The sequence below is a fragment of the Microtus oregoni genome, unplaced genomic scaffold (genome assembly GCF_018167655.1).
Source record: "Microtus oregoni isolate MIOR12 unplaced genomic scaffold, Mior012 000079F_ref0000094, whole genome shotgun sequence".
NCBI classification, from domain to species: domain Eukaryota; kingdom Metazoa; phylum Chordata; class Mammalia; order Rodentia; family Cricetidae; genus Microtus; species Microtus oregoni.
The window spans coordinates 6,101,449-6,117,614 of NW_024544537.1; positions in this window are offsets into that span (position 1 = coordinate 6,101,449).

Consider the following 16,166-nt stretch of genomic DNA (forward strand, 5'->3'; position numbering starts at 1 on the left):
TAGATGCCATACTGAATTTGAAAAACTAAATAAAACTAAAATGTCTAACTCTAAGATTTAGAACATCAAGAAAATGACTATATTTGCCATTTATATTCCATACAGTGATAGTTATTTAGTCAGTGTTTAGGCAAAATAAAATCAAATAATTTTGATACAAAAAGGAAATGAGGTAATTAGATTACAATGGTTTTTATTTATGTTATTCCATTATAAGAAATAAGTAGAAGACATCACCAAGGGCTTATAGGACTAAAAAACAAAACATGGGATCAGGATACAGTTATTGACATAGGAAAAACAGTAACTTTTCTACAAAAGAAATAAAAAAAATGATAAATGAAATCCCATTCATCCTAGCTTCAAAGAAAATCTAGGAATAAAAATAATGAAGGTAGTGGTATGTCTCAAAGAAACCCATGACAAATTGTTAACTGAGGTGTTTATTAAATCAAAGGCAGACACTGGTCACCAGGCTCTCTCAGCATATCAAGTAGCTACTACAGAGTCCTAGCTCCTCTAAGTACTTCTCACTCCTGCACGCAGACTTGAAACTCTCCAGCCACTGAGCATCAGTTCCCTTCTGCTAACTTCTCTAATCCTATATAATATCAGTCATTTTGACCAAATGGCCTCTTGGTCTCTTGGGGGAGATAACCTCTTGGCTTGCTTCTGGCCTCTAAACTCCTCTATCTCTCTTTCCTTTTTTTTTAAGTTTTTTTATTGAGAAAATGAGAAAAAAAAACAAGTTTCCACCTCCTCCCAGCCTCCCATTTCCCTCCCCCTCCTCCCACCCTTCTCCCCCTCCCCCCACTCCTTTCCCCCTCCCTCTCCAGTCCAAAGAGCAGTCAGGGTTCCCTGTCCTGTGGTAAGTCCTAGGTCCTCCCCCCTCCGTCCATATCTAGGTAGGTGAATATCCAAACTGACTAGGCTCCCACAAAGCCAGCACATTACATATGATCAAAACCCCTTGCCATTGTTCTTGGCGTCTCATCAGCTCTCATTGTTCGCCATGTTCAGAGAGTCCAGTTTTATCCCATGGTTTTTCAGTCCCAGTCCAGCTGGCCTTGGTGAGCTCCCAATAGATCAGCTCCACTGTCTCAGTGGGTGGGTGCACCCCTCGTGGTCCTGACTTCTTTGCTCATGTTCTCCCTCCTTCTGCTCCTCATTAGGACCTTGGGAGCTCAGTCCAGTGCTCCAGTGTGGATCTCTGTCTCTATCTCCATCCATCACCAGATGAAGGTTCTATGATGATATGCAAGATATTCGTCAGTATTGCTATAGGATAGGGTCATTTCAGGTTCCCTATCCCCAGCTACCCAAGGAATTAACTGGGGACCTCGGCTTGGGCACCTGGGGGCCACTCTAGGTTCAAGTCTCTTGCCAACCCTAAGGTGGCTCCCTTAACTAAGATTTGTGCTTCCGTGCTCCCCTATCCAACCTTCCTTTATCCCAATCCTCCTTTTTCCCCAAGTTGCCCCCTTCCTCCCCTTCTCCCGTTTCGCTCCCCATCTCCCCTTACACCCATCCCACCCCACCCCCAAGATCTCAATTTTCTCCCCGGCAACTTTGTCTACTTCCCATAGCCAAGAAGATAACTATATGTTTTTCCTTTGGTTCACCTTCTTACTTAGCTTCTTTAGGATCACCAATTGTAGGCTCCGTGTCCCTTATTTATGGCTAGAAACCAATTATGAGTGAGTACACCCATATTCATCTTTTTGGGTCTGGGTTACCTCATTCAGGATAGTGTTTTCTATTTCCATCCATTTGCATGCAAAATTCGAGAAGTCATTTTTTTTTACCGCAGCATAGTACTCTAATGTGTAGATATTCCACACTTTCTTCATCCATTCTTCCATTGAAGGGCATCTAGGTTGTTTCCAGGTTCTGGCTATTACAAATAATGCTGCTATGAACATAGTTGAATAAATGCTCTTGTCATATGATAGGGCATCTCTTGGATATATTCCCAGGAGTGGTATTGCTGGGTCCAGGGGTAGGTTGATCCCGAATTTCCTGAGAAACCGAAACACAGATTACCAAAGTGGTTGCACAAGATTGCATTCCCACCAGCAATGGATGAGGGTACTCCTTCCTCCACAGCTTCTCCAGCAAAGGCTATCATTGGTGGTTTTGATTTTAGCCATTCTGACAGGTGTGAGATGATATCTCAAAGTTGTTTTGATTTGCATTTCCCTGATCGCTAAGGAGGTTGAGCATGACCTTAAGTGTCTTTTGGCCATTTGACCTTCCTCTGCTGAGAATTCTCTGTTCAGTTCAGTGCCCCATTTTTTAATTGGGTTAATTAGCATTTTAAAGTCTAGTTTCCTGAGTTCTCTATATATTTTGGAGATCAGACCTTTGTCTGTTGCGGGGTTGGTGAAGATCTTCTCCCAGTCAGTAGGTTGCTTTTTGTCTTGGTGACAGTGTCCTTTGCTTTACAGAAGCTTCTCAGTTTTAGTAGGTCCCATTTATTCAATGTTGCCCTTAAAGTCTGTGCTGTTGGGGTTACACATAGGAAGCGATCTCCTGTGCCCATCTCCTGTAGGGTACTCTCCACTTTCTCTTCTATCAGGTTCAATGTGTTCTGACTGATAGTGAGGTCTTTAATCCATTTGGACTTGAGTTTTGTGCATGGTGATAGATATGGGTCTATTTTCATTCTTCTACAGGTTGACATCCAGTTATGCCAGCACCATTTGTTGAAGATGCTTTCTTTCTTCCATTCTATACTTTTGGCTCCTTTATCAAAAATGAGGTGTTCATAGGTTTGTGGGTTAAAATTCGGGTCTTCTATACGATTCCATTGGTCGACTTCTCTGGTTTTATGCCAGTACCACACTGTTTTCATCACTGTAGCTCTGTAATAGAGTTTGAAGTCAGGGATGGTAATGCCTCCAGACAGTCCTTTATTGTATAGGATTGTTTTGGCTATCCTGGGATTTTTGTTTTTCCATATAAAGTTGATTATTGTCCTCTCAAGGTCTGTGAAGAATTTTGATGGGACCTTGATGGAAATTGCATTAAATCTATAAATTGCCTTTGGTAGAATTGCCATTTTTACTATGTTGATCCTCCCAATCCAAGAGCAAGGGAGGTCCTTCCATTTTCTGGTATACTCCTCAGTTTCTTTCTTCAATGCCTTAAAGTTCTTGTCAAATAGATCTTTCACTTCCTTGGTTAGACTTACCCCCAAGAAATTTTAAGCTGTTTGTGGCTATCGTGAAAGGTGAAGCTTCTCTGATTTCCCTCTCTGCTTCCATATCCTTTGTGTATAAGAGGGCGCCAGATTTTTTGGAGTTGATATTGTATCCTGCCACATTACTAAAGCTGTTTATCAGCTGTAAAAGTTCTTTGGTGGAGTTTTGGGGGTCGCTTATGTACACTATCATATCATCTGCAAATAACGAAAGTTTCACTTCTTCCTTTCCAATTCGAATCCCCTTGATCCCCTTATGTTGTCTTATTGCTATTGCTAGAACTTCAAGCACTATATTGAAGAGGTATTGCGAGAGTGGACAGCCTTGTCGTGTTCCTGAGTTTAATGGGATGGCTTTGAGTTTCTCTCCATTTAATTTGATGTTAGCCATAGGCTTGCTGTATATAGCTTTTATTATATTTAGTTATGACCCTTGTATCCCTAATCTCTCCAATACTTTTATCATAAAGGGATGTTGAATTTTGTCAAATGCTTTTTCAGCATCTAATGAGATGATCATATTGTTTTTTTTTCTTTCAGTTTATTTATATGATGGATTATATTGATAGATTTTCGTATGTTGAACCAGCCAAGCAAGCATCCCTGGGATGAAGCCTGCTTGAACATAATGGATAATTTTTCTAATGTGTTCTTGGATTCGGTTTGCCAGTATTTTGTTGAGGATTTTTGCATCGATGTTCATGAGTGAGATTGGTCTATAATTCTCTTTCTTGGTTGAGTCTTTGTGCGGTTTTGGTATCAGAGTAACTGTAGCTTCATAAAAGGAATTTGGCAGTGCCTCTTCTGTTTCTATATTGTGAAATTCATTAAGGAGTATAGGTATTAGATCTTCTTGGAAGTTCTGGTAGAATTCCACATTGAAACCATCTGGTCCTGGGCTTTTTTTGGTAGGGAGGTTTTTGATAACCTCTTCTAATTCTTCGCGACTAACAGGTCTATTTAGGTCGTTCACTTGGTCCTGGTTTAACTTTGGTATATGGTATTTTTCAAAAAAAAGTATCCATTTCCTTTACATTTTCCAGTTTTCTGGCATATAGGCTTTTGTAGTAAGATCAAATGATTCTTTGAATTTCCTCTGTGTCTGTGGTTATGTCCCCCTTTTCATTTCTGATCTTATTAATTTGCAAATTCTCTCTTTGCCGTTTGATTAGCTTGGATAGTGGTTTATCAGTCTTGTTGATTTTCTCCAGGAACCAGCTTTTTGTTTCATTGATTCTTTGTATTGTTTTCTGTGTTTCTATTTTGTTGATTTCAGCCCTCAGTTTGATTATTTCCAGTTTTCTACTCCTCCTAGGTGAGTCTGCTTCTTTTTTTTTTCTAGAGCTTTCAGGTGGGCTGTTAAGTCTTCAATGTGAGCTTTCTCTGTTTTCTTTAAGTGGGCACTTAGTGCTATGAACTTTCCTCTTAGGACTGCTTTCATAGTGTCCCATAAGTTTGAGTATGTTGTTTTTTTATTTTCATTGAATTCCAGGAAGACTTTAATGTCTTTCTTTATTTCTTCCTTAATCCAGGTATGGTTCAGGTGTTGACTGTTCAGTTTCCATGACTTTGTAGGCTTTCTGGGGGTAGCATTATTGTTGAATTCTAACTTTAATCCATGGTGATCTGATAAGACACAGGTGGTTACTAATATTTTTTTGTAACTGTGGAAATTTGCTTTGTTACTGACTATGTGGTCGATTTTCGTGGAGGTTCCATGAGCTGCAGAGAAGAAGGTATATTCTTTCCTATTTTGATGGAATGTTCTATAGATGTCTGTAAGTCCATTTGATTCATTACCTCCATTAATTCTCTTATTTCTCTGTTAGGTTTCTGTCTGATTGACCTGTCCATTGGTGAGAGAGGAGTGTTGAAGTCTCCTACTATTAGTGTGTGTGGTTTGATGGCTGCCTTGAATTTTAGCAATGTTTCTTTTATGTACGTGGGTGCTTTTATATTAGGGGCATAGATATTCAGGATTGAGACTTCATCCTGATGAACTGTTCCTGTTATGAGTATAAAATGCCCCTCTCCATCTCTTCTGATTGATTTAAGTTTGAAGTCAACTTTGTTAGAGATTAGTATGGCCACCCCTGCCTGTTTCTTAGGTCCATTTGCTTGATAGGCCTTTTCCCAGCCCTTTACTCTGAGTAGGTGCCTGTCTTTGTGGTTGAGGTGTGTTTCTTGTAAACAGCAGAATGTTGGATCCTGTTTTCTTATCCAATCTCTTAGCCTGTGCCTTTTTATAGGTGAGTTGAGTCCATTGACATTAAGTGATATTAATGACCAGTGGTTGTTAATTCCGGTCATTTTTTTTTATTCGTAGAGTTTGTATGTTTCCCTTCTTTCTATTGTGTTGGTGAAGGGTCTCTAGATGTCTGAGTTATTGTGGTCATTGTTGGACTCCTTGGTTAGTGATTTTCCTTCAGTTACTTTCTGTAAGTCTGGATTTGTTGCTGCATATTGTTTAAATTTGTTTTTATCCTGGAAAATTTTATTTTCTCCATTTATAGTGAATGAAAGCTTGGCTGGGTATAGTAATCTGGGCTTGCACCCATGGTCTCTCAGTTTCTGCAGTACATCTATCCAGGACCTTCTGGCTTTCATGCTTTCCATGGAGAAGTCAGGTGTAAGTCTGATAAGTTTACCTTTATAAGTAATTTGGCCTTTTTCCTTTGCGGCTCTTAATATTCTTTCCTTATTCTGTATACGTTGTGTTTTGATAATTATATGGCGAGGGGATGTTTTTTTTGGATCCAGCCTATTCGGTGTTCTGTTTGCTTTTTGCACCTTCATAGGTATATCTTTCTTTAGGTTGGGAAAGTTTTCTTCTATAATTTTATTAAATATATTTTCTGGACCATTGAGCTGCACTTCTTCTCCTTCTTCTACTCCTATTATTCTTAGGTTTGGTCTTTTTATTGTGTGCCATATTTCCTGAATGTTTTGTGATGAGAGTTTGTTGGACTTGATGTTTTCTTTGATCAGTGTGTTTATTTTCTCTATGGCATCTTCAGAATCCGAGAGTCTTTCTTCTATCTCTTGAATTTTGCTGGTTATGCTTGTTTCTCTAGTCTCTATTCGTTTACCTAGATTGTCCATGTCCAGCCGGCCCTCTGTTTGTATTTTCTTCTTTGCCTCCATTTCAGTTTTCAGGTCTTGAACTGTATCCATTATCTGTTTGATTGTTTTTCCTTGGTTTTCTAGAGTATCATTCACTGATTTATTCAATTCTTCAAACTTTCTGTTATATTTCTCATCCATTTCTATAAGGGCGTTTTTTACATGCTGTTTAAGGGTGTCAATCACTTTCATGAAGTCAATCTTTTCTCCTTCTTCTTGATTAAGGGGTTCATGTCCTCCCGTTGTGAGATCGCTGGTTTCTGGTGGCTTCATGTTGCTTTTCAGCTTGTTGGGCGAATTCTTGCCTTGGCGTCTGCCCATCTCTTCTTCCAAATGCTCCCTATGGATCTTCTTTTACCGGATCAGGTCTCCTAGCCTACCCAACGCTGGCTCTCCCCAATGTTGGCTCTCCTGGTGCCGAGAGATCAGGTCTCCGTGCCCAACGCTGGCTCTCCCCAACGCTGAGTCTCCCCAACTCTGGGTCTCCTGGTGCCAAGAGATCAGGCCTCCGTGCTGGTTGGGCAGCTCGCAAACAAAGCGCCTACCCTGTTTGGTGCAGGCAGGCCACAGAAACAAAGGAACTGCAGCCCGCCCGGGCGCCCCGAGGACTCGGACCCAGCGCCCAGACAGGCTGGGCTGGGTGATGCCACGCACCAAAAGAGTGCGGTGGGGCCGAAGTGGGGAGGGCTCTGGACGGAAGCTGGGTGGGCCAGGAAGAAAGAGGCAGCACCCAGGGAGTAGAGGCCCTGCAGAGAGCCCAAGAAGGACAGGGGGCCAAGGAACCCCCAAGCTCCCCGTCCCAGCCTGGCGCCATGGGCCAGAAACTCACCACAACGCTGGGTCTCCTGGCGCCGAGAGATCAGGCCTCCGTGCTGGTTGGGCAGCTCGCAAACCTCTCTTTCCTTTCTCACTCACTACCCCATCCCCCACTCTTCTCTTATGGACTGATTCTATCTACAGGCCAGGTATAGTCTGGATGCTTCCAGATGTCTCTGGCTGTGCTCTTGCTCATATCCACAATAAACCTCCTCAATCCATACCTAGCATTCATGTTCTTATTTTTTCATTCAGAAAGAAACCACTACAGTGAAAGGTGAAAAAGAAAGAAAAAATTAACTGAATAAGTGACTTAAAGATGGGACTTCTATAGTGTTCATGTACTTAGAGAATCAATGTTAAAGTTGTCATACCATGCAAAGTGATTTTCAAACTGTGCAGTTGCTGCCAAAACACTTTTGACATTCAAGTAATGAAAAATTCCTTAAATTCATGTAGAATCATAAAAGGCAAACAATAACAAAAACGATCCTCAGAAAATATTATGTATCATAGTGTTTTATTTGAAAAATGCTATAAAGTCGTATACAAAAAGTAATTGAATTAATACTGGCACAGTGTCAGAACATGGTCTATGATATGGGATTTCTCAGTGCTTATGACAAAACTTTAAGAAAGCAAGACAACATTCCTGTGACTTCAATTTCTTCAAAACTATGAAATTATTCTTACATTATGCTTTCATATCACATAGGTGTAGCACAGATGGGAATGAGTTTACTTCAGGTTATTCATTACAACTGGCTATTTGTATCTGTATATGTATCTATAGAGAAATAACTTTTGCTGCATGTGGCTTTCTAGCCAAGTGTGACTTGCTCTTATGATTGTACACTTTACTCATGTGGGTCTTCAAACCCTCAGAGTATAGATTATCTGATGTACTGAGGTGAGACTTTAGTCTCCAACATTTATCTACCCCATTCTCCCATGAACCAACATTTCAAGAACAGTCTAAGACATGTAAGAAATTATTCAGTAAGCATCTATTTACAAAAGACTCTCCCATCCTATTCTGTTAAAAATTTCACATTCCCATTTGTATCAGCCTAGTCCTGTTTGAGCCATTGTCTGTGTCCAGTCTCGAAATTCACACATTCCAGGGTCTGAACATGAGGAACAGAGATATGAGAGAAATAAAAGACTGAAACACAGAATAGCACTAGGTGGGAAATTCAGTGAATACTAAATTCATCTGTGTTTATTTTCCACATGTGTATATACTTCACTCCAAAAAAGGACTGCATTAACATGATGTAAGAAACATACCAAGTATCTTGCAGGCAATGACTCCCTGGAACCTTCTGCCAATCTCCTTGAAGGAGCAGGAATAGACTCGAATTCTCTGACACTGATACACAGCATATTCTCAACAAAGATGTCAAAAACAAAACACATAAAAACTGATTCCAACCTTGTAAAAAACTTAACATGAATTAAAGGTGTTAACATGAGACTAGAACCAATGAAACTACTAGAAGAAATTATAGGGGAAACAATCAATGATATTGGCCAAGAACATGAATTCACAGGATTCCAATAGGAAGGACAATTAAAGTAAAAGTTTCTAATATGATCACATCAAGTTAACCAGTTTTAAACAGAAAAAAATATTTGCAGACTGTAAAAATAATCTATAGAATCAAGAAATTTGTTACTATTTTCTCTGACACAGGATAAAATACAAAATGTTACTATTTTATTAAAATCCAAAATTTTTACCATTTTTGCTTTAACTATCAAAGAAATATAAATGAAATTACTTTAAGATTTTAAATTTTGGATAAGATCTTTGAAGTGGGTTCACTCATAATGGCTATTACAAAAATAAATTATGGTAGCACTTGCCCACAATCTCACCATTTGGGAATCTGAAATGCAAGGATCAAGAATCTGTCTTAATTATGGACTTACTTTTGACAGTCTATCCAAAAAGAATTAAAGAAAAAAGTTGTGAAGATGCTATTACATATATAGATACCTCACACTAACCAAATATATTACAACCTGGATCCCTACTTGGGTTCTGTTTAGTATACTTTTTCAGACATGCACCCACTCTACCTCAATGTAGATATATTAAAAGCCAAAGTAGGGAATTGTAACAGGCCTGGGAATAAATGTAGGTATTCTAGTGACACTCTTATAGATCAGTCTTACTATCAGACTGCCAATATAAATTACAAAGAAGTGGGATTCCCACAGGAATACCATGCTGGAAAAAAAAAGTCTTGGGCTAATCCTTTTGTACAGAGTGAAGATAAATAAAGAATAAAGAACTGAATGTTCAATAGGTAGGCAGGAGAGGAGCGCTGAGACTTTTGGTAAGACATAGCACCTCTGGGAAAGAATTGGAAATGTGGGATATTCACCAGCCAGTCACAGAAGAGATTGGATGTAAGATTTTGAGAAAACATAATGAGCCATGGTGCATAATATAAATTGATATAAATGGATTAATATAAATTTTAAGAGGTAGTTAGAAATAAGCATAAGCTAAGGCCAAGCTTTCTTAATTAATAAAAGTTATCCATGTTATTTTTCAAGACCTGGTGGCCCAAAGAAAGAACTGTTATAGAAAAGTTCACAACCAGAGGGGGAACTTGTCTTTTAGAAAGATTTCACATAGTTCTAAGAACTTCTCTGACCACCTTACAATATAAGACTGAGGTTCCAGACAATGAAGTCAATGGCAAGTAGAACCACATCTTAACCAAGATACCTTAGATGTGCACATATTTGGCCATATATTTAAATTTTGATTTTACTTCAGAATTCTGGAGACAGATTTGTAGGCATGAGGTTTTATAGATTTCTTTATTCTTCTTCTCAATATGGCCATGTTGAATAAATGTCTTTCTGATTTCCACTTTTAAAACAGTAGCAGCAAATTGTGTAAGTATTTAAAGAAAAAGAAACCCTTACACACAGATACTCTTAATGTAATATAATATAGTCAATATAGAAAACAGAATGGAGGTTGTTATAACTATAAATATAGAACTGTTACACAACCATGCTATCCCATTCCAGGGGAAAAATGTAAGTAAAATTATTTTAGCATACAAAAGAGATACATGTCTGCCCGTATTTTCGGCAGCACCACTCACAATATTTAAGACAAAGAATCATCCTTAATGCCAATCAACAGATGGAGTGTTCACAGATTTGAATATTATTCAGATACAAAGAAAAAAGAAATCATGAGCTACAGACTTAAATAAGTGATAGAGTGCCTGCCTCATACGCACTTAGTTTACATTTCAACTTACATCTAAATGGAAGAAATCATGTCATTTGCAAAAAAATTTAAGAAATTAAGTCAAATACAAAATTAAAGATTTTTACTCAAATATCAAAATTAAAAGAAAAATGAGGAAAAAACTATGAACAGGAATTTGGAGATCTGTCAAGAAAATTTAAAGAAAAGGGAAAAGAACAGGGAGGAAAAGGAGACTAAAACTGGAAATTGGATGTGACTGGAATAGCATATATGAAGATATATATATATATATATATACACACACATAAATATATATATAATTATCAATATATAAAAATTAACTTCTTACCATATACATAACGGTGAAAATCATTAATTTTTTACAATAGGTAATAATTATAATAAAATCAAATGCCAAATTTCCGCAAAATAATAAGATAGTATGCTATTTTAAATATGAAAAATAACAATTATTAAAATAAAACTTTACAGAGGTGATCAGCTGATACATGAGCTAGTTTTGACAAGAATAAGAGAACAGATAAGACTTCATCAAATGTGATTTTATTTTCAAAAAGATGTGACTCAGTAACATCAATAATAAATACCATATATTTGACAATCTATTATTTAAAACTAAATGAAGAAAACGTAATATAATACAATGATTCACATTATAGGAATTAACATAAAAGTAACAAAAGCAAGAAAAATATATGTGTTTCAACTAGCAAAGTGACCCACCATAAAGAACCTTATAAAATGCAGCACTTAATTCCCAATGTTAAAAAATTAGTCCTATTTTACTTTATTCTCTCTCTCTTTTAGTGAAATGCACATAAATAGCATGATTTTTGTCCAATTTTTCTAGGATGTTCTTAGTAATAAAAAATAAAATTCTTTCAATTCTTCCCAAATGTCATGCTATGTGTAGGTCAAAACTAATCTATGAATATAACATATTATCATTTCCTCATCATTTATAATTCCTCATCTGCCTCATTGTTTTTGTGTCATCATTAATTAGGTTGAGTATTTGAATTTTATGTTAATGGAAGGGTATAGTATGTGTGCATATTGCCTTCTCCTTTATTCCTTTAAGAATAATTTTGTGGATGAATCTACCTCACTGAAAATAATTGCTTTTCCCCATATTTCTTGAATAATACTTCACTGTCTTGATTTATTGAGAAAATTAAAACATGCATCAGTTTTTTCATGTATATGTGATGGTTTGCAAGATCTAGATAATCTTTTAAAAGTTCTCAATAAACAATGAATCATTACTGATTTACAAAAAAATAGAGGTGCCTCCATGATACTCAGCCATTACTCTCATATTACCTCCATGTCCTCTTTAAGAATCATATTTTTCTTAAATCTGGGAGACAGGAATTTCAAGATCCATGAAGAACAGAGTACTCATTCGCAATAGAAATGAAAATTTTTCTGACTTGCATCAGACACCAAAACACATTCCAAAAATTTTTTGAATTTGTTAGACCAAACAGAATGAAATATGTTTAAATCAAATGTATTCATAATTATAGTGGTATAACCATTTTCTTTATTATATAGAATGACAAGAAATTACTAACAAATAAATGCTAAAAGTTAGTTTTTCATTCACACTTTTGGAAATTGTCCAAGATTGAGTATATCAGTTGTCTGAGGCCTCTGATTAAGCAGTACTCTATAGCAGAGCAAACTTTTTCAACAAAAATAAGGTAATACAAAGATAGGCATCTCAGGGCCACTTTGGGGGACATACTATCTCAGAATTTCTGATAAGGCCCTGACTATTGTTCCTCTTATTTTTCTTTTTTACTGTGATTTCTTTTTAGTGTTTATTATTATTCTTATTATTCTTATTCTTCTTCTTCTTCTTCTTCTTCTTATTATTATTATTATTATTATTATTATTATTATTGAAACACGATCTCATTATATAGCCTGGATATGCTCAAACTTATGAGCTCTAATTCTCTTCCTCATTTATGTGCTTAAGTATGTAGGACTAGAGGTGCGAGACAAAATACCACCTATCATCTACCTACTAAGTGTTCAGAGCTAATCCCAATAGTATCACCTTCAGTCCCAAGACTTTGGCCCATGAACCCTTGAGGGTTATTCACCATTCAAACAATAGGAGTCATGAATTTTTGGGTTCATTATAGTAGCTTAAGCATTGTTAAGGTATAAACCAAGGCCTGTAAAATTACTTTTATAAAGTTATTCCTTTGTTTAGACTTTCCATGAAATGGAATAGCTCATAAAGAAACTACTGCAAATTATGTTTCTATCTTTTCTTATGCTATTGTTTTCATGTAGGTACAACCATTGTACCTACATTAAGAGGAACTAAAAGAGGATAAGACATATCCAAGTTTTTTTTTTTTTTTTGTGCTTCATTGGCATCCCTAGCAATGCCTGGATTAGTTTTACTTTAGTAGTCCTTCCAAATATTTATATCACTTGAACATTAACCAAGTTATCTTGGGTCATGTAGACCAGAAAAGTCCCCTTAGAATTTTTCTAGCTTTGTACCATTGGTTATAATTGGTTGTCACGGATATTAATCTGTGAATCATCCCCCTTGTTTCCATAAACTGATCCCACAATTCAATTCCTGTATAAATGTCGTTTTCTCCTGAAGTCATTTTGTTGTTGTTGTTTTTGTCCTGTCTTAGGGTTTCTGTTGCTGTGATCATACACCATAACCGAAAAGCAAGTTGGGAAGGAAAGATTTTATTTGGCTTACACTTACACATTCCTGTTTATTACCAAGGAAAATCAGGACAGGCACTGAGCCAGGATAGGAAGCTTGAGACAGAAGCTGATTCACAGGCCATGGAAGAATGCTGCTTAGTGACTTGCTACCCTTGCTTAATCAGTCTGATTTTTATAGAAATAAGGACGAAAAACCCAGGGGTGGCACCACCAACAATAGTCTGTGCTCTTCCCCATTAATCAGTAACTAAGAATGTACCCAAGGGCTTATCTGCAGCCTGATCTTAAGGAGGCATTTCTTTATTAAGCTTCCCTCCTCTCAGGTGATTTTAGCCTATGTCCAAATGACATAAATCTACCCGCACACGTGCTGATATGAAGCTGATGAAAGTGTAGCAGAGCAACTATTTACACGAGCAAAAGCAAAGAAAGCTAAATATCTCTGAATCTTGGACTCTGCAGTGCAGTTTACTCACAGCAGCTGAACAAAATTTAAATGCTAGGCTTCCTGAGCCTTCTTATTCCCCAGGGAAAGGTGCTCTAACTGCCACTTTGGCAACTCCACTATGCAGGATGCCTGGGCAGCAGCCCCAAGAATTCTTAGATCTCATACAAAGTTTTAGCAAAGTATCAGACTTTTTAAAACAGCATATGAAATTCGTACTTTTTTCCTGTTATAAATCAAGTTTTTATAAATAAATGTAAAGGACAGGGCTTTAAAGATATTGTATACCCCATCAATGAGGTACAGAAAATGAAATAGGGAAAAATAACTCCATATAATTTACAAATTTAATGTACACATTTAAAATTTTCTAATGAAATGGGAAAATATTCTAAAATTTATGAAATGATATATAATCTCCCAATAGCTAAAGAAATCCTGAGAAGATATAAAGAGTAGTGCGTAAAGTATAACAATATCTGACTTTATTACAGTGTTGTAGTAACAAAACAGCACTGGGATGACACAAAAACAGACTAATGGAATGAAAAAACAGAAATATGGCCAGCAAAGTATCATCATCTGAAGTAATAAGGGCGGCGGCGGGGCTGCGTCCCCAACACCCCAGCCGCCTGCCCGGCTAGCTTATGCCCCGAATTAATTACACGGACACTGTATTCTTTTAATCACTGTTTGGCCCATTCTCTTCTAGGCTAATTCTCACATATTAATTTAGCCCATTTCTAATCATCTGTGTATGGCACCCCAAGGTGCGCTTACCAGGAAGATTCTAGCCTATGTCCATCCTGGGTCGGAGCTTCATCCCGGGAGCGGGGCACGGCATCTCTCTCAGGCGTCTGCTCCCGAGAGGAGAGACTGTGGAATCTCTGACCTCACTTCCTCTTCCTCCCAGCGTTCTGTTCTGTTTACTCCTCCTACCTATCCTCTAACCAATAAAATGGGCCAGGGCAGTTCCTTTATTAGCCAATGACCTTCCTCCATCAATCATCTGATACTTGATAAGGACATATAATGCATACCCTGAAAAATGTAATAATTTATTTTACAAATGCACACAACTAGGCTCCTGTTTTTGCCATACACAAAAGAAAATCAACTCAAACTGGATCAAAACCTTAATGTAGGATGTGAAACTATGAAACTACTGCCTGGAAACTCTAAATATAGCAAGATGTATTTTGAATATATCTTTAATAATTCAGAAAATGATAGCAAGAATTGATAAATTTGCTTCTGTTAAAAAGCTTTTACACATCAAAATAATTATTAAGAGAAAGCATACAGAATGGAGGAAATATTTTCCAAATATTCTCTAGACAGAGGGTGGATTTATAAGATATATAAAGAACTGAAAAAAAAATCAAACAAAAGAATTAAGAATCCATTTGGTAAACAGAATTGAAATGAATGAACAGTTCAAAATAAGGAAATATAAATAATGGATACATCACAGACTTTTAGCCTTTTAAATAATAAAATAATTAATTTAATTAATAAGTAAATCAAAATTGAGATTCCTTTTATACAACTAGGAATGGCTGTCATCAAAGACAGTAAAATGATGAGGAGATGCAGCAATTTTTTAAGCTTTAATATAATCACTTTCTTATTTGCCTGTTCTGTGTTTTAAAACATTTCAAATTTATTTCATTTTATGTGTGTGAGTGTTTTGCCCAAATGTATGTATATCTGTTCACCATGTGCATGACTGGTATCCACGGAATTCAAATCAGGCATCAGTCCCAGTTCAGGAGTCACAGCCATCTGTAAGCCACCATGTGGATGTTGGGAACAGAATTCAGATCCTTTGCAAGAGAATCAGGGACTTTTAACCAAAGAACCATCTCTCTAGCCCCATGTTGTTTATTTTCTAATTAGCATGCAAATAGTAGATTTTGTTATGACATTTTCATGCTCAATTCATTTCATTTGGTAGATCGTCCTCCTCTGCACAACTTGACCCATGTGTGTACTTTTCTAAAAATAGTAATTACCTTTACACTTCATGCCACATATATTATATTACCTTTATGACTTTGCTTATGAGATCATTTTTTGTTCCTATTCTAATTTAACTTACACTCACACTTATTCCCTGTAAGTACACATCCATAAAAATTAATAGAAAGTGGGGGATATAACTTTGAGATCCATTATGTCTTATAAGTTTCATAATTAAAAGAATCTTCATGGTTGAATAAAATACCCTTGTGTATAAGTAAAATATTTTTGTCATCCATTTATCTATTGATGGACATGTTGGCTGATTATATTTCCTTTTTATTGTGAAGAGAGTAGCAATAGACATAGATGTCTAGTTTTTGTGTGTTTGTGAAGGAGTAACTTAGCTTGGTCACATGCTATTTCTATTGTTAATATGTTGTGTAACATCCACACTGATTTTCATACTGACTGCATCGGGCTCTTCTCCAACAATCAGTTAATTAAAGAAGAAAAGTGAATCCTTAATCACTCCTAGTGGGAATGTGACATAGTTCTACCACAATGTAATCCATTTTCAGTTCTTCTCCAAAAATTAAATATGAACCATCAGTATGGCACAATCGTCTTTAAATTTAACAAGG